The 23,792-nt window shown below is 35.8% G+C and overlaps 1 pseudogene; it reads left to right on the forward strand.

Annotated features, from left to right (window-relative positions):
- Nucleotides 1-3,227: 3,227 nt before the first annotated feature.
- LOC121498605 lies at nucleotides 3,228-17,777 on the forward strand (annotated as a pseudogene).
- Nucleotides 17,778-23,792: the final 6,015 nt, after the last annotated feature.

Raw genomic sequence — 23,792 nt, forward strand, 5'->3', positions numbered from 1 at the left:
TTAAGTCCCTTGACCTCCCCTGGAACTGGTCCGTCTCGCTGGTCTTCTGGGGGAGGGTCCTGCTGTGCTGATTCTCAGGTGTTAGCACTTGGGGGAGCTGCTCTGCCCCTGCCTGGTGCAGGGCTCAGTGGGGGTTGTTCACCCCGTGAGGCCCCGGGAGGAAGCCACAGTGGCGGGGGCAGCTCTGGGACCCTGGAGTCAGTCCCCGCAGTAGCTCCGGGGCTCTCCTTCTGCAGGGCCTGGGGGCTCCGGGGCGGGGCCGCTGATCTGCTCAGCTGGGACAGGAGCGTCCTTGCTGTCCTGGGCCCTCCCGGCCTCTGCCTGTCCCTGTCCCGGGGGAGGCCGGATCCTGGGCTGTGTCTCCGGCCCTGTGCTCCGGGGCCTGCGCTGTTGGATTCGCGCTCCCGCCCGGCAGCCCCCTCCACGGAGCCACCGCCCGAGCCCCTCCGAGCTGTTCCCGGAGCCGCGCCTCCCCCTCCGCGCGGAGCTTCTTCCTCCGCCGGAGCCGCCGCCGCCGCCGAGCTGCTTCCGGAGCCCCGCAGCCCCCTCCGCGGAGCCGCCGCCCGAGCCCCTCCGAGCTGCTCCGGGTCCCGCCGTGCGCGCTGCAGCCCTTAGGGAGCTCGGGGCACTCTACTGGGGCGCAGGTGCCTGTTAGTGTCCCCGGAGCCCGAGGGCATCCCCGCCCTCCTGGGTCCTGCTCTAACTCCCTGCGAGCCCCTTTCCGCGGGGAAGGTCGGTGCAGCTCCTGCTCCTCCGGGACGGGGCTCTCCTGTCCTGGGGACACTCGCTCCGGCCTCAGCCCAGCTCCTCGCGGGGCCCCTCCCCCTTGGAGGCCTTTTGTGTCTTTATTTCTTTTTCCCCCGTCTTCCTGCCTGATAGAAGCGCGAACTCTTCTCACTGGAGCGTTCCAGCTGGTCTCTCTTTAAATCTCAGGCCGAATTCGTAGATTCTCAGGATAATTTGAAGGTTATCTAGGTAATTTGGTGGGGACAGGTGATTTGGGGACCCTACTCTTCCGCCATCCTAACCCCTTCCTCCTGAATTAATACATCAAAAGAACACTATTATGCTGGGGCACCTGTGTGGCTCAATTACTTAAGTGTCCAACTCTTGATTTTGGTTCAGGTCATGATCTCAGGATTGCAAGATCTAGCCCTGCATCAGGCTCCAGGCTGAGTGTGGAACCTGCTTATGATTCTTTCTACCCTATCTCAAAAAAAAAAAAAAAAAAAATTATGCCAGCTCAGTGGTTTAGCTCTGCCTTCAGCCCAGGGTGTGACCTGAGGGCCTGGGATCGAGTCCCACGTTGGGCTCCCTGCGTGGAGCCTGCTTCTCTCTTTGCCTGTGTCTCTGCTTCTCTCTGCGTCTATCGTGAATAAATAAATAAAATCTTAAAAAAAATAAAAAAATATGCTAAAATCTTATGTTGTCTTCCAAAAATAAAATAAAATAAAAATAAAATAAAAATAAAAAATAGAATTTCGTGCTAATAGATAGGAAAAATAGGTTGCTAAGTAGTTGAGACAAACTTTCAAACTGCTCAACTTTTGGTGACATATATTAGGAAACAATTTAATTTTCCAGTCATATTTTTCAAGCTGCTTCTGTTATAATAATTAACATTCTTTGTCAGAAAAGCATTGTGGAAAGCAGAGTTGCCATTTTCTCGACCATCATGCTGAGTGGGGGGATATATAACCCTATGTCATGTCTTTATCTTTTGAAAATTGCAAATTCTGTACCCTCTGACAAGAGAGAGGTAACTTCTTACCTCCTATCAAGAAGCAAAAGGCATTCCCTTTTTCATATTCCTAGAAAAGGATTTCACTCCTTATCTTTCTACTTATCTACATATATAGTTCTTTAAAAAGATGGTTCATTTAACAATATGAGTGGATTCAGTGATAAGCAGGCAGGGAGCAGGACTTTCACTGTAGACATGAAAGATACTCTGAGACTTTTAGATCCAAAAGGAGTACACCAAGCAGCATCTGATGTCACTTCCAGTGTAGTATGATTTTTACAGCACCATCTTTCTGTATGGGTTTGTAACTGCTGAGCCAATAGGTAAAGGTAACCAGCTGAGAGCTCCAAAGAAATAGGGCTAATTTTATGCCCTTAAATTTTATCTTCAAGGAAAAGCTATGTACTAATTGTATATGTCTACATATAGATATGTATGCATATATCTTTACATATATTTGCTTACATATAAAGCTACATATATCCATATTTTCTGTACATCTTTATATCCATTTATCTTTCTAGAAGGATATAGATAGATCCCTAATATAAAATGCATATAATGGCATTATATAGATTTTATTTAATCATATAGAAGGTGTCAGCATCTGTGAGTTATATCCATAAGCAGCTTTTTCTTTTATTCTTTAAAGAATGTGTGTTCTTGCCAAGCTTAAATTAGCAAACTATTAGCTGTTGATGTTTTACAAAATGGAAATAAACTGGAAATTTTATTTAGCAAATTAACTCTTTATTAGCAGAAGGATTCTATATTGCATAATAATGAAACTAAGTTTGTGCTAGGAATCAGCAATGTGAGTATTAATTCTTTCATTACCACTCATGACTGTAGGCAAGTTAGAAAATCTCCCAGAGTGTCACATTTCTCATTTGGAAATGGTTTTTGTGGGTATGTGATGGAATATATTATCTCCACAATCCTTTCTAGCTCTCAAGTTTTTCAAAATATAAACTTTAAAATTTGCATACTAATTCTTTAGAGACACTAGAAATGAAATAGTGCTCAAATCAGTCAAAACAAGCAAATTATATGTTTAGAAGAGGAAGAAAGGGTGTTTAACACTATCTCACCTAGTATATTTTTATTTTCCTGGAATCACTACGATTTACAATAATTCTGCCTTGGTCCTAGCCTTCTATGACGGCCACAGCTGTGCCTTCTCTGAGCCCTCTCCACTGTGGTGGGTGGCCTGCTGTTTTGCTTTAGGAGGCCTCAGAGAGGCTCTCGCTAATACTTAAGACCTATCTCTCAAACTTGAGCCTTATCTCTCTAATGAATGCCTGTTCACCCTCAGAGCCAAATGCCCAGGGAGAACCAAACCTCTTGATCCTTGCTTTATGAACATCTACTTATTGGATCTCAGGGTCAGGAGCTCTGTGATGTAGTCACTCTGGTATTGTACTCCCTCCAGGAAATCTAGGGTTCAAACAGCCCCTGCAGACACTAACTGCTATGGTGATAGATGGCCTCAAGCTGGTTTGATGGTTCCAGACTTCAGGTATGTGAATTCCTCTAAGTCTGGACTTGCTACTTCACGGCTCTAAAGCCACAGTGCCCTTCTTTTTCTCTAGGCAACCTGTCTTTAATGAGGTGCTTTGCCAACACCTTGGCTTCCATGTGATCTAGGCTTCTTTTTGCTAGTCCAGGCAAGGCCCAGAGAGAACCCCCGTATTTTTAGTGCCCTTTCACAGCACCTATTCTGGTCTCATACTTTCTTTCAATAAGAACAGAAAATGCATATAAAAACCATACATTATACTCTTTTTATTACACTGTGATATATTGGCATGATGTGGTGGTATTTTTTCTCCCAAACAGGACAGGCATTTACCTCCATTCATAAGATGATCAAATGCCATCCATTGACCTCAGAAAGGAATCTGATAGTATAGTTTAACCTGAAGGTTTAATGCAAAACTAACCCTTTATATCTGCTTGGTTAAATAAATTATATACAAAAATAAATACTTAGTGTAGAACCAAAGGACCTAACAATTATTTCTGGTCTAGGAAAATATCTATTCTCTCTCACAAGCACAAAACAAAGCTTAGGTGAACTGTAATATAGAAATCATATTGGACGGTCCCAAGATTCTCAAAAGAATCAGAGAATCAGCCATTCACCATGAAGTCATTTACTGAAGACTAACAGTTATTCAAGACGCCTGAGTCACCTGGGTATTTTAGGGTATTTTAAATAGTCTATGACTAGCAGTGAATAAACATCAGATATCAATAACTAGTTTTTAAATGCTAGAATGTTGTGGATGTTGGTACTAGAGCCGTCATGTTCATGGAGACAGCAGGAAAGGTGCATCTATGGAATAAAACCCAGTCTTGATTAATATCCTTCTGAATAAAGTTTGATAAATTCTATTTAATGTTTTTCTAAATTGGTATCCATGGATGAGATTGGTCTGGATTTCACTTTATATTTATTTGTTTGTTTGGCTAGCAGGGAGCTATGTAGCAGATAGAGTGTATCCTTTATCACTGGTTGGTGTTAGTATTTTGTCACCTTCATAAAAAAGTTGTAAGTTCTCTTCTTTTTTCTATGCTCTTGAGGATTTTAAATAGCTTTGAAATTAACTATTTCTTAATAAATTACTCTGGGAAACAGTCCATTTTTTGAGTATAGCTCTTTGATATATCTGTTTCTCTGAAGGCTTAGATTATCAACTCAGATTACCTAGCTGTTCTGTGATTGGTAGTGGCAGTTTATATTTTACTAAAAGAGAGCAAAAATTACATATCTTCCAGGTTTTCAAATGTGTTGGCATAGAATGGAGAATATTGGTCTCACACAATTTAGTTAATATCCCTATATCCGTGATTATTTCTGTTATCAGTGTATATGTCATGTATTTGCATGTTATCAATTTTCACCTGTTTAGTTTAAAATAAAATTTGTAAAATTTATTTTGTCTTGTTTTTTACTTTCAAAATATATCATTTATTTATTAGGTCTACTAATTTATCTATTATACTTCATGTATTGTTTCTTTTCAGTTTTTCTTATGTTAATTTTGTAATTTCTGATTTCTTTAGTTGGATAATTACCTCATCTATTTTCTCTCTTTTCTTTCCATTATCTTAGACCATGAATTCTCTTCCTAAAAAAGTTTTGGCTTTATTCTATAAATTTAGATAGGGAGATTTTAATTGTTTTCCATGTGTCATTTACACACACATATGTACATAATTGTTACACATCCTATTTGTATGTATGATATACTGTATAAGACATGTGCTGTATTTTATAATGTATAATACCTAATATATATAATATACCTAATATACCTAATACATACATATATATGTATGTATATATATATATATATATATATAAAATCTCAAAAAAAATAAAATCTCAAAATGAGCAAAACATAAAATGACAAAACATATTCACAAACATACCAAGAAAGATGTATTATTAGGTAATGTAATATTGTAATTTATAATAAGAAATATGTATTTTTCTTACTCCTTGTTCCTGGCACAGAGCTCCTAAAATCCTTGGAATTTCCTGAGAAGAGAGAAATAAAAGCGTCTTTTGTTATGTTAATGAGGTGACTCTGGAAAGCCAGTAGGTAACCAAGGGATGGGTATTGGTTGCCAGGGGAACCAACCAAGTGATAAGTGGGTTGGACTTGCAGGTTCATTCCCTCCAGAGAGGGAAAAGAGGGGCTGGAAATTGAGTTCAATCACCATTGTCAATGATTTAGTCAGGTATGCCTACGTAATGAAGCTATTATAAAAACCCAATAGAAAAGCATTTTCAGAGCTTCCAAGTGGGTGAACATGTGGAGATGTGATAGGTGGGGCATCCAGAGAAGATGGAAGCCAGGGTACAAGGATGCAAGAGCACGTGGTTCCAGGTGTACTAAACAGATCAGATTGGCCACTCAGCACTGGTGAAATCCAAAGGTAGAGAAATGAGTGGTGGTGACACAAGAAAGGAATTTATTTCGGTGAGGTCAACACCAGGAAGACAGTGGACTATCATCTCAAAAACTGTCTCCCAAAATGCTATTTGAATATACCACCAGGTTGATATAGGAAAATGTGGGGCACAAGTGAGTGGGAATGTGCAGATAGGCAGTAAAAGTCAAGCTGACCACCGTCATGGAGTTAGTCAGGGGCAAATCTTGCTGGCTCAGGGAAGTCCTTATTGCTTGAGGGGGTAGTTTCATTTCCCATCCAGGGATGCTTTGCCCTCAGGGACTTCTGCCTGAGCCAAGAGACCAGCTGGGAGGAGAAATCACCTAGAAAGTTTGACATCAAAATGGAGGCCACTGAAGTCCTCTTTCAACCCTTTTACTGTAACTTGCCCTATGCATCTCTTTCATTTAGCTATTCCTAAATTATATCTTTCTACAAACTAGTAATCTAGTAAGCAAAATGTTTCTCTGAGTTCTGTGAGCTTCTCTAGCAAATTAGAACCTGAGGAGGGGATCTTAGGAACCTCCTATTTATAGCAGGTTGGTCAGGGGCACAGGTGACAACATGGACTTGCATTTGGTCTCTGAAGTGGGGGCAGAGATCAGACTAATAAGACTGAGCCATTAACCTGTGGCATCTGATGCTATTTCCAGGTAGATGATGTCAGGATGTCAGGATTAAATGCTTTGTAGTGTTGAACAAAAACACATATCAGAACTAATAAGTACATGACAAGATGATAAGCAGAGAAATGTAAATTAAAACTACACTGAGATACCATTTCATACCAATTAGAGGAACTTTATGAAATCGGACTAATAATAACAAACACTGGTGACAATGTGGAGAGATAAAACGTTTCATACAGTTCTGGAAGACTGTAAGATAGCTTGACCACTTTGGAAACTGGCAGTTTCTCAAAAAGTTAAGCATAAATAACCGGAGGACCCAGCGTTCCTAGGATATATGAAAATACAAGTCCACAAAAAGACCTGTGCACGAATGTCCACAGCAGCATTATTCAAAATGGCTAAAAAGTGAAAACAACCTATATGTCCATAAATTGATAGACAAAATGTGGTATATCTGGATAATAGAATACCCACTGAGTATTAAAAAGGAAGGAATTACTAGCTATACTCATTATGGATTAACTTCAGAAAACATTATTCTAAGTATAAGAAATTAGACACAAGAGAAGCCCTGGGTGGCACAGTGATTGAGTGTCTGCCTTTGGCTCAGGGTGTGATCCTGGGGTCCAGGGATGGAGTCCTGCATCAGGCTCCCTGCAGGGAGTCTGTTTCTCCCTCTGCCTATGTCTCTGCCTCTCTCTATGTCTCTCATGAATAAATAAACAAATAATCTTAAAAAAATTAGACACAAGAGACTATATATTGCATGGTCCCATTTATATAAAATATCCAACAAAATTTTAGAGTGATAAAAAGTAGACTAGATGATACAGAGGCTGGAGATAGGAATGGGGATGGGAATGAGGATGGATTATAAGTGGGCATGAATCTTTTGGGGAGATATATAAATACTGTGAAAGTAATTCACAGTTATTACATCAGTCTGTATTAAGTACTAAAAAGCATAGAAATTGTATACTTGAAATGAGTTAGTTTTATATATATCTCAGTAAGTTGCTAAATGTATATATATAGTTTTTGGTTTGCACTCTATTACTTTTTATATCTTTCTATATAATTTGTGTTTTCTTTTTTTTAATTTTTTAATTTGTGTTTTCTTAAGTTAAATCAAAGGATATAGACTTTGTTAGTTTGACCTTTCAAAGCTGATTTAAGATTTTGTAGAATTATGCAAGGCCAAATTTTGGCACTTTTTAAAAAAGGGTATTTTTTATTATCAGTGTACAAAAACTTAAAAAATATACTATATATTGATAATATTGTTTAGATCGTTTACATGTTTATTTTCATTTTATCATTTAATTTAATATAAAAGAAAAATTTAACATTTCTGTTACAAATGTGTTTCTGTTTCTCCCTGGGTTTCTTGATGATTTGGCTCTCTGTATTATTTTGTGAATGAATATTCTCTTAAATCTTCATTATACATTTTATTATTATTATTATTTGTCTTTTAATTATTTTTGCCCTAAATTTAAGTTCTGCTGATTTAAAATTACTAACCCAACTTGCTGGGTTTTGTAATAATATTCCTAGAATAATTTTATCTTTTTTATATTTGGCTCTTCCAGGTTATTTTGTGTATATTTTGTGTATGTGTGTATTTTGTGTATTTTGTGTATTTGTGTATATTTTATGTATATTTTGTGTATGTGTGTATTCTGTATACAATATATTACAATATATTATTAGGTTTTGTTCTTTCTTCTAATAGTATTTTATTTTATTAAAAAATATTTTATTTATTTATTTGACAGAGAGCATAGAGCACAAGCAGGAGGGAGTGGCAGGCAGAGAGAAAGGGAGAAATGGGCTCCTCTTGGAGCAGGGAGCCCAATGCAGGGTGCGAGGGTCGATCCCAGGACCCAGGAATCATGCCCTGAGTCAAAGGCAGACATGTAACTGACAGAACCACCCAGATGCCCAAAGAGTCTTTTATTTTAAATGGTTAAATAAGCCCCCTTAAACATTTATTTAAATTATATATATATGCTTGGTTAATTATGTCATTTATTTTTTCCCAGTGCTTCTTTTTAATCTTTCACTATATAAGCAATGCTTGTTTACTTCAATGGAAGTTTGTGTTGTTTGCCTGATAATTTGGAATGTTAATACATTTTCTGGTGGCTTTGTTTATTACTTCTAGCAGTACACACATTTAAATCTTCAGACAGGCTCAATAGATTTCTTCTTCTACTTAGGCCCAACCACTGCTTCTTTTGTGTCAATCAGAAATCGCTAGATTATACAGCATTATTAAAGAACACAACCTTGCAGTGACTCATCACAACAAAGTTTATTTCTTGTTCAACGTGCCCTACAGTCTGGGCACCCCTCCAAAGCAGCTGTTCACTATGTGGCAGCTCAGAATCCCAGGCTCCTTCAGTATTATGGCACCTACCTCTCAACACAATTCTCCACGGTCCACTCTGAAGGAAATGACAGCATGGAAGAGTCTGCATCAGGAATCCAACAGGTCAGCCCGGAAGTGACAGTAGTCATTTCTGTTGACATCCTTTGGCCATTAACTTAGTTTTAAGAAGGAGAGAGTATTACTTGTAAGTATCAAGAAGGAGAAGTGAGAAAAATACCCTTTTAAAGATTTCAACTCTATTATTTTATTTAGTGTCTACCTTTCTATCTTTAATCATTCTCATATTTATACTTTTTTCACTTTGATAGTTGATCATAAAATGAGTACTGATTATAACCTACGAGAAACCTAGACTATTTTATCTTTCACTTTCTGTCCCCTTCCAGTCTTATCTTTATGATTCATATGATTTCTACATAGTCAGAGATTATAAATTCCTGTCTTTTGAAATGCAAGGTCTAAGTTTAAATCCCACAACTTCTTCACAGATATATTTAATACTTATAATATATGACTTGGTATTACTATTTTGCTCTTCCAATATAGAAGTACAATTAAAACACAATGAAACTGATTAGATTCTAATCCTTTTGGAATTAGTATTTTTACTTTATTGTCACTCTCAGTTTTATTTCCATAATCATATTGTAAGCTCTTTGTGGTCAGAAGAGAAGTGACTTATTTTTCTATAACATCTAAGAGATAGTGTGGCACAAAAAATTATTTTTCAGATTTTTTTCTTAATTAGCAACATGTTCAGTTCTGAATCTCCTTTCAGAGGGAGTTCCTAAAGTTCTGGAGCAATACAGACTAAATAATAAGTGCAACTATTACACAAATGTGGTAAATGAGAGAAAATATTATTTCAAATTTAATTAGATTTTATCTTACTATCACTATATAGAATTGGAATGGGAAATGGAATGTAAAATAATACATTTTGTTTTAAATCAATGCTCGCTAAATTTTATTTTCTTCATGCTTTGACTTTTCAAACATACTATTCAAATTGAAAACTTGTTGAAATAAATACATAGGATAAAATGATAGGAAAATGTTAGATTAGATCAGACCAAGAGTGCATAAGTTGCATAATAGCAAATTCTCCTAATAGAACAGAAAGAAAAAAGTTATCCATGGATTCCATTAGCTATTAACTTTATAAATCTTTATTATATAGGTATATGTGTGTATATATGCACATGTATACATATATATATATACACACATATATATATATGCACAAATGTGAAGAGATCTTAAAAGTAAATGAGACATATCCACTGAAATTATTTTAGGGGATCCCTGGTGGCTCAGTGGTTTGGTGCCTGCTTCGGCGCAGGGTTATGATCCTGGAGTCCCAGGATGGAGTCCCACATTCGGCTCCTTGCATGGAGCCTGCTTTCCCTTTGCCTGTGTCTCTGCCTCTCTCTCTCTGTGTCTCTCATGAATGATTGAATAAAATCTTAAAAAAACCACAAATTATTATTTTAAAAACATGAAATGTTGCTTATCTAAATTATTAGACTTTCAAATTTAATACACAAAATAGTACTTTTCAATATTATACTATTAGATAACATTAAAATTTACTAAGAGTATTTTACATATCTAGTACCAAACATGCAAAACAGAATACAAAGAGTATTATAATTTATTCAACAATGTCCAATGTAACATAACTTTGGAGGTTAAAAATACAACTTCTGACTATTGAAATAATGACAATGGAAAGCTTAGAAATGCTAGTGAATTACAGAAAAAATGTTTATATCATTACAACAAACTCTACCAGATTACCTATGAAAATATCATTTCAAAGCTTTATACTGCCATTTGAATGAATTTTTTCTCATAAGGAAATGAGATATCATTATAGAGCTTAAGTTTTAATAAGACTAAAACTTACATAAAGTTTTAATAAATGTAAAACTTACATAAAGAGAACAGGATCTGTTTTGTCAATGAGTAAAGAGATTTCAACAAATTTTTAGAAGCTGAAAAGTGCGTCATAGTCAATTCCATAGATGGGCTTTAAAACATACTAGACACACTGAAGAAAATATTAGTGGACTAGAAAATAATAGGAGCACATAGAGGCAAAATGATGGAAAGTAGAACAATAAATAAATAAATTAATAAATTGCTTAATTAATAATCAAGGACCCAGTGAAAATGTCTGGCATGCATGTATTTGGAATCTATGAATGGAAAGAGATATAGAGGGATCCCTGGGTGGCGCAGCGGTTTGGCGCCTGCCTTTGGCCCAGGGCGCGATCCTGGAGACCCGGGATCGAATCCCACATCGGGCTCCCGGTGCATGGAGCCTGCTTCTCCCTCCGCCTGTGTCTCTGCCTCTCTCTCTCTCTCTCTGTGACTATCATAAATAAATAAAAATTAAAAAAAAAAAAAGGAAAGAGATATAGAAAAGACAGAAACTTTATGGAAATAAATAATATCTAAAAATGTAGAGTCTTAGAATAGAAAGAGATACAGAAAAGACAAACTTTATGGAAATAGTGTCTAAAAATGTGCAACATTGTTTATGATGTCAGCCTACATAGTCAAGAACCTCTAATAACAGTAAAACAAGATAAATAAATAGCATCATATTTAGCTTCAACATACCCAAAATTCTATAAATAAATGAAAATATTAAAAACAACTAAAAGGAAAAAAAAAACATTAACTGTAAAGGAGAAAAATATGACTAAATGCTGATATCTTAACAAAATTAATGGAAGACCAAAGGTCTGTGAAATAACATCAGTAAAGTGCCCATTTTCCTCGCCCTGAATAGGCTTTCTACAATGTCTAAAATGTGAACTCATAAACGTGTCAGATTGGCCTTCTGAATTCATCACATTTTCTTCTTTAATTAAATTCAGGACCATGATTCAGGCATTCTCATCGTAGCAATTTTTGAAACTATTTTTACTCTCTTTGATTTGGGATATTTTGATCTTTGGTTTCTAGAACTATTATATTTTTATTTCTCATGTTCGAGAGTATAAACCCACATAATTAAACTAACTTTTAAGTTGGTATTTTAAATTATAGACTGTATTGTGTCTTCCCTGTACTATTTTTCTGAGCTCTTCTTCTCCAGGACAGAATTAAATGTTCTCTTATTTAAGTATCCATCTAGTACAGTATTTATGTTTTAAAGTTGATTTTATTATTCTGAAACTTTTTAATCATGAGGTTTTGGATAAATTGCAATTTCTCCAATAGTACAAATATTTCTTCTTCTGTTCATCATCTACTAAAATGCCCAGCACAGAGTAAGCACTCAATAAATGTATGATTCATAAATAAGTGAATAAAGGAGTGTTACTCTAATCTCTATTTATTTTACACTTTTTAAAGATTCAAATGACTGATTAATTCTCAATCCATATGTAGTGAGAGATTCAGTCTTCCCAATGTATCAGATCAGGATTCCATGGAAGGGGATGCTATTGAACACCTAGCAGATTAAAGTTAATCTAATAAAATAATACATGAAGAATGTCACTAGATGTTGGCAGACTAAATTTAAATTTAAATTTAAAAAAGAATGTCATGTGAAATAAGTAAATAAAAAGACGGGAAAATTCTGAAATTCTGTCATCTTTCCATCATAAACTGCTGCTGATATAACATTGTGAGCATCAATGCCATATATCAATTTAGAAGGAAAAGAGATTAGTAGTAGAGTTGGTCTCACTTTTGGCCAAAACACTTTCAAACAGACTTCTCAATTTGCTGATCTGTGCTCCCCCCATTTTTCTGTTCATCCAGAATGTCTCCACCCCCTACATATAGCCTCATGGAGAAAAAGTTACTCAAATGAGAATACAATGAAAGCAAAATTTATTAAAACTAAAATCAGATCCTTGATATTAGATGGTTGAAAACAGGAGACTAAGGGAGTCATCAGCAGCACCATACTAGCTTCCACTTACCTACATGACAGTTTTATTTTTGGCCTTTATGCCTTGCTGTCATTGACTCCCAGAGGCCTTCTGCAGCAACCATTAGGGCTGGTGTCAAGGGTAATGGCCTCTTGTAGCAATGGCTCTCTTAGCAGCAGCACCTAGCAAAGGATCCCTAGTGTCTCCTGTTTTTCTAGCATTTCTTGGATGTCTGATCCACAAGAAGGCTCAGGATCAGACACAAACATCCATGTTAACAGAGCACTCATAGGAGATTCTCTGAGGAGAGCTCAAGTGCAGTTTTATGCAGCTGGACAGCTCTCATGAGGAATTTAGAGTCCCATGAGAAAATTGAACTCTAAGGTACTACCATGGCAAATTCTACCTCTCTCTTCTGCCATATGTAAATAGTGTGATTTCTGTTTTACAACCTTGTGACCTGGGGGCACCTGGATGGCACCTGGGTGGCTCAGTGGTTGAGCATCTGCCTATGGTTCTCCCTCTGCCTATGTCTCTGCCTCTCTCTCTGTGTCTCTCATGACTAAATAAAATCTAAAGTAAAACAAAACAAAACAAACAAACCCCAAATGTGTGACCTGGAACCTCCCAAGTAAGAGGGGCTAATGATATTTTAACTAAAAAAAATTACCATGAAAATAAAACAACCCATTCAAGAGATGAAAACATTTCCAACAAATATCAAGCCCTCTATAAAGATCACCTATTATATATAAAAACACAAATGATCAATAGAAATTCATAAGTAAATGAAAGAAGTTTTCTATCAATGTATTTTTTTCTATTAGAGAAAATGTACAAAAAATACTATACAATACTAAGGTCTTAAACTTTTAAAAATAGGGATCCCTGGGTGGCGCAGCGGTTTAGCGCCTGCCTTTGGCCCAGGGCGCGATCCTGGGGACCCGGGATCGAATCCCACGTCGGGCTCCCGGTGCATGGAGTCTGCTTCTCCCTCTGCCTATGTCTCTGCCTCTCTCTCTCACTGTGTGCCTATCATAAATAAATAAGAAAAAATAAAGTTGTGAAAAAAAAACTTTTAAAAACATATAGAAATGATGAGTATATCAAGATTACTTGAAAATATATAGCATTCTAAAATTAATAAATGTATAAACAAAGTAATTTTGTCATCAGGTGATCAGAGATCAGAGATCACAAAATATGTCACCTGACACACAAAGTTAAATAGTTGATTTTTAAGCACTAAATAAATAAAATTTCTCTTCTTATGTGAGGGCCTACAATTCAAAGGAGAAACAAGTGTGGTTTTTTTAAAGTGTAAGCAATAATTTGTATAATTTCAGTAATTCTCTTTTTTAGTTTTTGTTTTTTGGTTTTGTTTTTTAAAATGCAGCCACAAAGGGGCAGCCCAAGTGGCTCAACGGTTTAGCTCCTGCCTTCAGCCCAGGATGTGATCCTGGAGACCCGGAATCGAGTCCCACTTCAGGCTCCCTGCATGGACCCTGTTTCTTCCTCTGCCTGTGTTTCCACTTCTCTGTGTCTCTCATGAGTAAATAAATAAAATCTTAAAAAAGAAAATGCAGCCACAAAGGAACAAGAAGAGACTTTAACTAGGAGTCAGCCCTAGCATAAAGCTCTGAAGGACCCACTTCTCCATCTCTGGCATAGGCAGTACACTGACAGACCAGACAAATAGTGGCCCCTCTCAGGGAGGGCACTAAGCAGCCCGTGTGGCTAATGGTTTCCTAGTTTGGGGGCCCCAGCTCCTAGGCATGGTCAGTGGTCACCAATTCAGTCCTGTCCCCAACCAATGCTAGGATGCCATCTTCAGGCAAAACTCAGGAAGCTGGCAGAGGGTCCCCATACTTCTACTGGTCCCAAGAGGCTTAGGAATGCAAGAAATTCCCTCATAATTTCTCAAACCACTGTCCCCTAAAGTCAACCTCTAGACTGTGATTGTGTGGGTTTGCTTGAAGTTTTTATAAGGTTACCCTTTCTTTCATGCACACATCCAAAAGAAACATCTCCTACCTCCAGCTCACCCCTCTAAGAGTAGTTCAGTACCAATCAGCTGGTCTGAGAATGATTGATTATGGACTGCATGGGGTAGGATAGGTATTCCATTCCAATCCATGGAGACACTAATTAATATGTCTAAGTTTGCAAAGATAGGACATCTTAGAACCTAGACGTGAAAGAGACTGACCGCATGGAGAAGTCGGTGCTTTTAGGTTTTTTTTTACTGTTTTGCTTCTCTCAGGAGATGAGGCCTAACCATGTTGGCATAAAATATGAAAGTGAGGTAGAAGCAAAATGATTTATAAACAAAAAGCTATAGAGGTCTCCATTCTTAGGGAAAAGAGTATCCATAAATAAAAATTTATAAAAGTCTAATTCCAAAATAGTGTTTTTAAAATCTTCCTTTTAAGGGTGAGCTATTTCTAAGTTTCAACACAGAAATACCTTTGTACTCCATTTGTAATCTGCTTCTATTTCTCATATTTATTTAAAATGTATTATCACTTATAGGAAATTATCAAATAACTTTCTGTCCAGTATTTGTGATTATAAGCTATTTATCTCTTCATCTTAAAATATGTTATCTATATCGTGTCATATAAATTCGGGATCTTGTTTTAGTTTATCAGCTGACAATTGTCAACTGAATATAGTCAACCTGACAAATGTTGTCATCATTGAGATTGGTTCAGTATGTCACATCATCCAGGTTAAATAATCTGAAGGAAATGGTGAATTTACCTATATTGAACAGAGATCATATACCTGGATCTCTACTTTGACATAATTTATCTCTGATTTCTGAGATACTTTGCAGAAGTAATGACCTACCACGATCTAAAAAAGGAAACCTACATGTCCTCATGCTTCAGTATTATGAATGCAAAGCTTTTTGGGTTTTTTTTGTTGTTGTTCCAGAGTGGCCTCGGAGATCATGTGTTGAGAATGGCAGCCCCACGAGATTAAATGAACCTGGACCTACAAGTCTCTGTTCCTGGAGGAACATTTCCCTGATGATTAGTGAGGTTGGGTACTTTTTCCTTTATCTGTCAGCTCCCAGCTGACCAGGTAGCCAGACATGGGGCTTGATCCCAGGACACTGGGATCATGAATTGAGCCAAAGGCAGATGCTTAACCAACAGCTAACCAACAGCTTAACCAGGCACCCCTCTCTGCACATTTTTTAATCAGATTGTTTGGGGCTCTTCCTTTATTCTATTGAGTTGTATGGGTTCTTCATATGTTTTAAATATTAATCCCTTATCAGAGAGATGATTTGTAAATATTTTTTCCCATTCATTAGATTGCCTTCTATTTTGTTGATTTCCTTTGTCATGCACAGGCTTTTCAGTTTGGTGTGGTCCCACTTGTTTATTTTTGCTTTTGTTGTCTTGCTTTTGATAACAAATCCAAAATATCATTGCCAAGACTGATTTCAAAGAGCTTACCATCTTTGTCTTCTTGTAGAAGTTCTATGGTTTTAGGTCTTATGTTCAAGTTATTAATGCATTTCCAGGTAATTTTTAGTATGGCAAAAGATGGTAAATCTATTTCATTGTTTTGCATATGGCTGTCCAGTTTTCCTAATACCATTTGTTGAAGTGACTTTCCTTTCCCCATTGTGTGTTCTTGGCTCCTTTACTATAAATTAACTGACCATACATGAGTGGGTTTATCTCCTGGCTTTCTACTTTTTTTCCATTGATCTTCATGTTTGTTTTTTTTTTATTCTTATACTGTTTTGATCACTATATCATTTTAGTATAGTTTGAAATTAAGAAGTGCGATGCCTTCAGCTTTGTTCTTGCTCAAGATTGTTTTGACTTTACAAGGTCTTTTGTGGTTTCATACAATTTTTAAGATTGTTTGTTCTACTTCTATAAAAGAAATGTCCTTGGAGTTTTGAGACAGATTGCACTGAATCTGTAGATCACTTTGGGTAGTATAGATATTTTAATAATATTAATTTCTTTAATCTATGAGCAAGGAATATTTTTTCCATTGATCTGTGTTTTCTACAATGTCATCTACCAGTGTCTCAGAGTTTTCAGTGTATAGGTCTTTTGCCTCCTTGATTAAGTTTGTTCCTAGGTCTTTTATACTTTTCGATACAATTTGTAAACCAAATTGTTTCTTTTTTAATTTTTCTTTCTGATAGTTCATTATTAGTATTACAGAAATATGACATATTTTATATTAATATTTCATCTTACAACTTTACTACATTTGTTTATTAGTTCTAATAGTTTTATTAGTTTTATGGTGGAATCTTCAGGCATTTCATGACATGAAAATGCCATGTCATCAGCAAATAGATAGTTTTACTTTTTCCTTTCTGATTTGGATAACGTATTTATTTTTCTTGCTTAAACTGCTTGACCTGCAGCTCAGACTAGGCCCTGGTGTCTGCACATGTTGGGTCCAAGTTCTGACCAGCTTCTGTAGAACCAATGCCATTCCAGGCCCTTTCAAGGGTTTTGTTCCTCAAGGCCCACTCCATAGGGTACCATATTTGCTGCCCACTCAGTCTGAGGACGTGAGTGGGCTTGTGGGCAATGCAGACTTCTCATTGGACCAGATCCAGAGGCTCAAGTAGAGATTTATGCAGCTAAGTGGACTAGCCCTCTATTTCTGAGGAATTCAACAAAGTCCCTGACCTGGAGCTCAATCAGATGTGATCCAAAATTCACCATGACTTCTTCTACAACAGGAACTTTGGCAGAGGGTCCATCTGCCTGGCTCACAAAATCAACTTTGAGCACTTCCTGACCCATCATGTCATACTTCTGACCTACCCAGACCACTATGGAAGAAGAATAGGTACAGCTATGCTAGAAAAAAAAGCTGAGATTTCTGTTCCACATATATGAGTTAGTCAATAATGTCCAAATAACCCTGGAAGAATATGAAAATGTGGTCAAAGAGGTCTTGAGGATTTTGCCTACAGCATTGCAGATGGGACCATGATGGAGGTAGCAAGCATCTGCATGGGGCAGATGGAGCATGGTCAAGTGTAAGAGACAGTCACTTTCAATGACTTCCTAAGAATCTTGCAATGAATAGACATTAAAAGCAAGATGCACATCTGCTTCATTGCCATGGAAACCATTGCTCTTTGTCACTGACCCACCACCTCCCCAACAGAGAAAATGCACTTTGCACCAGGACAACCTTCCTAGATACATGGAGCAGCTGAGGCCCATTAGGCGTCTTTTTGCTACAGCTCTGAAAGTTTTCTTATTGGTATGTTCACGTTCTATTACATACTGGGTGGGTGGGGGAGGGAGAGAGGAAGACATAATTTTTTCTTTTAGTTTAGAGGTTCCTGGCCGCATGATAAATGAAATTCAGACCTAACAGGTTGGACTGCATATTTTCCAGAAATTCTAGACTTTCAGTAGGTTACAGTAACTGGATAGGACATGGAAGTTGATTCCCTGTGGGAGATGAAAGTATTTTCAGTGAATGAGAAAAAGTTGGTAAATGGATGTTTAAGAGAGTAAAGTGTAGGCTGTAGCACGTCTACTAATTGCCCCTAATATCTATGCTTTTTATTCTTTTTTTTTATGCTTTTTATTCTATACTAATAGGAAAAAAATTTTGTTGAGCACATGGCTCTCCAGAAAAGCTATATTTCTCAAGATTACCTGCAGCTAAGTGTGGTTATGCATCTAATTTCTATTCATGGTATATGAACAGAGGTTACATGTACAGCTTCTAGTCAGTGCCCTTAATACAAATTTACTACGTCTTTCTATTTCTTCTCTCTGTAGTTGGAATGGGGATAAAATGACAAAAACTGGAATAAGTATTTCAGACCAGAAGACAAAAACTAGATATTGAGGGTGATTAATAACAAGCTAGATTAAGTCTGGGGCCCCGATGACTTCATGGAGATAAACCTTAATAACAGAGGAATAAATAAAATAAGTAAAATAAAATAAAATAAAATAAAATATAAAATAAAATAAAATAACAGTAAACTTTTAGAGTGTTTATAAGCTCTTGTGAACTATGGCTATTTGTTTCAATAGCAAAACCATCATCCTAACTGATGCCATCAGATTTTGGAGATTAAATTGCTTTACTATTTGGGAGGTAATTTATTTAAAAAATAATATCTATGATAAGGAAAAAAAATTCTTCAAATATATGAGCAAGAAAAAAATATCCACAAAGTGATAGTCAGTTTAGCTTCAAAACCAGATCATTGCGGGAATATCTTCCTAACATTTTCTTGTCCAAAGGATGATTCAAAAATTTTATAACCAGAAAAATTGTTTTTTGTATATGAAAGAACTAAAAATCATTCTCATCTGGAAAAAGACTAGAAAGGACATATTACCCATACTACTCCACCAATAGTTTTTTTTTTTTAATTAAAAATATACTTACCATATGTGAATATGAATTGCATCACCCTCAAAATTTATATGTTGAAACCTTAACCTTCAGTACCTGAGAATGTGATCTTATTTGGAAGTGGGATCATCACAGATGTAGTTAGTTATGACGAGATCATACAGAAGGAGTGCAGACCCCTAATTCTATATGACTGGTGTCCTTATGAAAGAGGAAATTGAGACACAAAACACACATACAGGGAGATACCATGTGAAGATGAGGGCAGAGATTGGAGCAATACATCAGAAACCAAAGAATACCAGAAGGCCAGCAGATAACCAGAAGTTGGGAGAGGGACAAAAAAACAAAAACAAAAAACCAAAAAAAACCCGAACCTTTCAGCTCTCAGAAGAAACAGATCATGCCAACACCTTGATCTCAAACTTTAGCCTCCAGAGCTATAAAGCAATACATTTCTGTTAAGACACACAGTTTGTGGTACTTTGTTACAGCCGTCATAGCAAACTAATACACTTATTCAATTGACATAGTAAAAAATAAAGAACTAATGAATGGAAAATCCATCATATTAAAGGATTAATTGTGGATATTGAAACTGGTTAAACTTGGAAATAATCTCTAAAATGATTATTGGAAATGTGTTTACAGAACAGAATGCAAATGTCAAAATGATATCTCGAAAGAGAAATAATAATGTGTTGATAAAATATGCATGCCTGCATAGGAATGATAACTTAAATACCTTTATTAACTCCAATTGCCTTTGAAATGTTTGTCTTTAACTCAGAAATCTTCTTTCCATATAAATACATAAACAGAGAAATGTAAATATTTCTTTCATGAGACATAAGTGTATCAGTAGACAAAACTGAAAAAGGATTTATTCAGGAATAAAGCTCATGGTCACTGGAAGTGCACCTTGATTTTTAAAAAACTGAGAAATTGGGGATCCCTGGGTGGCGCAGCGGTTTGGCGCCTGCCTTTGGCCCAGGGTGCGATCCTGGAGACCCGGGATCGAATCCCACGTCGGGCTCCCGGTGCATGGAGCCTGCTTCTCCCTCTGCCTGTGTCTCTGCCTCTCTCTCTCTCTCTGTGACTATCATAGATAAATAAAAATTTAAAAAAAAAAAAAAAAAACTGAGAAATTAATAAGTTGGACATGTGACCTTTATGATCTTTGGTTCTACTTCAGAACTTTAAATGTAAAGCCTTAAAATTTAAATGTTGTGCTTTGAAATTATTTGTAAAGGGTAATGTATAACTGAATGTACAAACATTTTATTCATTCTTGATTTATACAGAGGTTTAACATTTATTCAACAAAGCTTTGCATCTAATAATGAGTACACTTGATGCTTTTAAAAGCTTAATAAATACCACCTAATTTTTTTTAAAAGGTGTTGGAATTCAACTCCAGTATTTAGTTCATTCCATACTATGTGTTTCTCTGCTTAAAATAGGCTTTATTTGAACTGAAAAAAACAAAAACATTTTGTGAACTTTATACAAATATTTCATTTCATGTATGTATTTACTATAAAAACATGGTAGCTAAATTATTTCCTTTCACCTATTTATTTCTTTTTCTTGAAGCAACTTATTTATTATTTTTTTTATTCAGTTGGTGCTTCAACTCTGGGTTTTGTCTCTTTGATATTCTTTCAAATGTAAGTAGATTCTCCTAGTGGTCCCAAGTGACAGAGTAACTTATTTCTGCAGTAGCAATATTTTGTTATTCTACTAAGCTCATGCAGTAACCTGAAACTGTTCAACTGAGTCTGCTCTAAATATGTCCTACATAACTTTCAACTTTTTATAAGACTAAAAGGTTTAGATTTTTTTTTTCCTTTTGTAGTCCCTCAGGAATTCTAAAAACGAAAACTTACAATCACTTTATACTTTAAACAAAAAGCTTGGCAGGTTTTTCACAATGTTGGTTAAACAAAATTTTAAAGTATAGTTTTTGCAAGTTTGGCTCAAGACCAGATGACACCATAAAATAAATTAAAACAAAAGATTTTTAACTAATGAATCATCATTGTCACTTCCAAAAGGATTGTATGACTTCAGTTCATAAAAGATTGAGTTGTGCTCAGGTGAATGTTCATTTTCTAAAGATTTGTTACTATACAAGGTAACATTTATTCGGGAACTATGATGAAGTAACCAGGTCACACCTTTGTTCCTATGGTGATTATTCTTATTTAATGAACATAATAATAAGCAATGTTGTCAGGAATATTAAATTTTAAGTGTGAAAGCAATGACGTTACTCTCTGCATGGAGGGAAGATTTTATTATTAAATGAAGACTTCTTTTTCAAAGTGACTTTTTTCTTTTCTAAAATAAATAGCTTTATTTCATATAAACATACAATAGAAAAAGTGGAGTTTTCTGGAAAAGCATCACCCCCGTTATGAATTTTATTACTCATTCTGTAGTTCCAAAGGTATTTGTTTGAATTGTAAGGTTATTACCCTAATTTGTAACTTTTTTAGTAATGAGTATGATGTTGACTGGGTCAATGATCAAGGTTAGTATCCCCCTTTGACTGAAAGAAAATTGACAGACAGGATATTCATATTCTGGATGTTAATTAGAATTATATGATATTTTTCATATTTACATCACTCAGCCTTCCATTTGTATTATTTTAGTTAAAGTCAATTTGTTAATAACTTTAATTCCATTTACTCATTAAAGGATAGACTTATGTTTTCCAGTATGAAAAATCATTTGGATCTATTCAAAGACTTTAGGATCATTATTACTTGACCTGAGATTTAAAAAATAATTATTTAATTTAAAACTCATATTTCTATTCTTTTGTGCCTGTAGAAACTGTTGAAGTAAATTCCCCAAATACGAATGATTCTCAAAGCTTTATTTTGAATACATTTATTTTAAATACACACAAAAATGTATGTATTATGCGGAAATAGAAACTATTGGTGAGTAAAAGAAAAAAAAACTATATGAGTGAATATACATTTTATTTTATTTTATGATAAGACAAAACCACTGGCAATATTTTGATATATAAGCTTCATTTTTTTTTTGCTTCCTGCAAATGAAGAAACCTTTCAAAACTCCCTATATTAGTTGACTGTGTAGTTCATTGTAGTAGAGGTAATTTTACATGTTCATGGCTAATAATCCATTAAAAATTAAAGTTCAGTTGATTTTGAATGCTTATTTTAAATCTTATTTCTAATATTAAGAGATACATATGTATATTCATATGTAAATGAGCAAGTGATTCTTCCTTATTCTTGATTCTTGATTCTTCCTTATTGCAATGCATTTTTTAGATTCTTGGGCATTCCCATACAAATGCACAGGCCCAGATGAATTTAAATTAATGGAATTTCAGAAAAATCAAACATTTTTTTTTTTTTTAATTTTTATTTATTTATGATAGAGAGAGAGAGAGAGAGAGAGGCAGAGACACAGGCGGAGGGAGAAGCAGGCTCCATGCACCGGGAGCCTGATGTGGGATTCGATCCCGGGTCTCCAGGATCACGCCCTGGGCCAAAGGCAGGCGCCAAACCACTGCGCCACCCAGGGATCCCAAATCAAACATTTTAAGATGAGTTTTCTCCGGCATATTTTCACATCCTCAGCAATTATTTACTCATATTGTTTTATAATCATGAACGTTTTGCGAGAGGACTGCTATTAAGAATTCATCTGTTCTTAATTTACTCCTTACCTAAAGCTACAGCACAATGTTCTATTTGTAATATCAAGGCAATTGGTGTATGTAAAAAAGGACTGATATTAATTACAGAAAATTGTCATCAAATGGAAAAGAAAAATGAAGAGTCTATGGAGGCTTAATCCTGATTACAGCTTAAAATTGCTCTCTCCATTAACACAATCGACACTACCAACTAGCAAATTTTCTAGAGGAACAAGTAACCAGATATTTTCCATGGAAGATATTTTTCATTTTATGCTTTTCTATTTCTTTTATTTCTGCCCATTGAATAGCAATTACTAACTTTTAAAGTCTGGTGTAAAATTTCATTTCCAAAGTATTAAGAGATAAAACTTAGCTAATTATTAACATTTTTCATGTTTTACTATGCATACGTTCAGTGGTTGTAAAACAGCAGCTACCAAAATGCACTAACACAAATATTTTAAATATAAATTTAACATGAAAAGATGGTATTATCCAATGTAAATAGTCACTAGTTATACACATTTTAACCATGTGAATTGGATTAACTTCAAAGGATCGGAATGACATTTGGTAAATAATCACTTCCAGTACATTAGTGCACTGGAACCTTTGCATTTCAGAAAGAGATAATTCACCCCACTTTGGTGAGCAATTTTCTCACTATAGAATTGAATTATTATACAGTCAGATCCAGTACTCTAGATTTATGGGACACCTGGTTTGAGAAATTAAAAGTGTTTTAAAAACATTATCTTAGCTACCTTCTTCACAACTTCATATGTTGCATTGGTCACTGACGAGTCCATTCCATCATCTGTTCACCAATTCAGTAAGTTTATACCTACTTACCTCCCTGAGCAAACTAGGATATGAATTTTCACAAAGTAGTAGAATGCAATCTTTGTACAATATCATGCACTATCAGTACCTCTATTTACACTTATATCCTGAGCTTTCTGCAGGCAACAGATAAGAAAACACAACTATCATATTGATGCTGAGGACAATGAAATTTTTAAAGCTTTTTTCATCAATAAAAAAAGAGAGAAAAGTACAATAATTTAAAAATAGTTTTGTACTTTCTAAG

The sequence above is a fragment of the Vulpes lagopus genome, chromosome 9 (assembly GCF_018345385.1).
Source record: "Vulpes lagopus strain Blue_001 chromosome 9, ASM1834538v1, whole genome shotgun sequence".
Classification (NCBI taxonomy): domain Eukaryota; kingdom Metazoa; phylum Chordata; class Mammalia; order Carnivora; family Canidae; genus Vulpes; species Vulpes lagopus.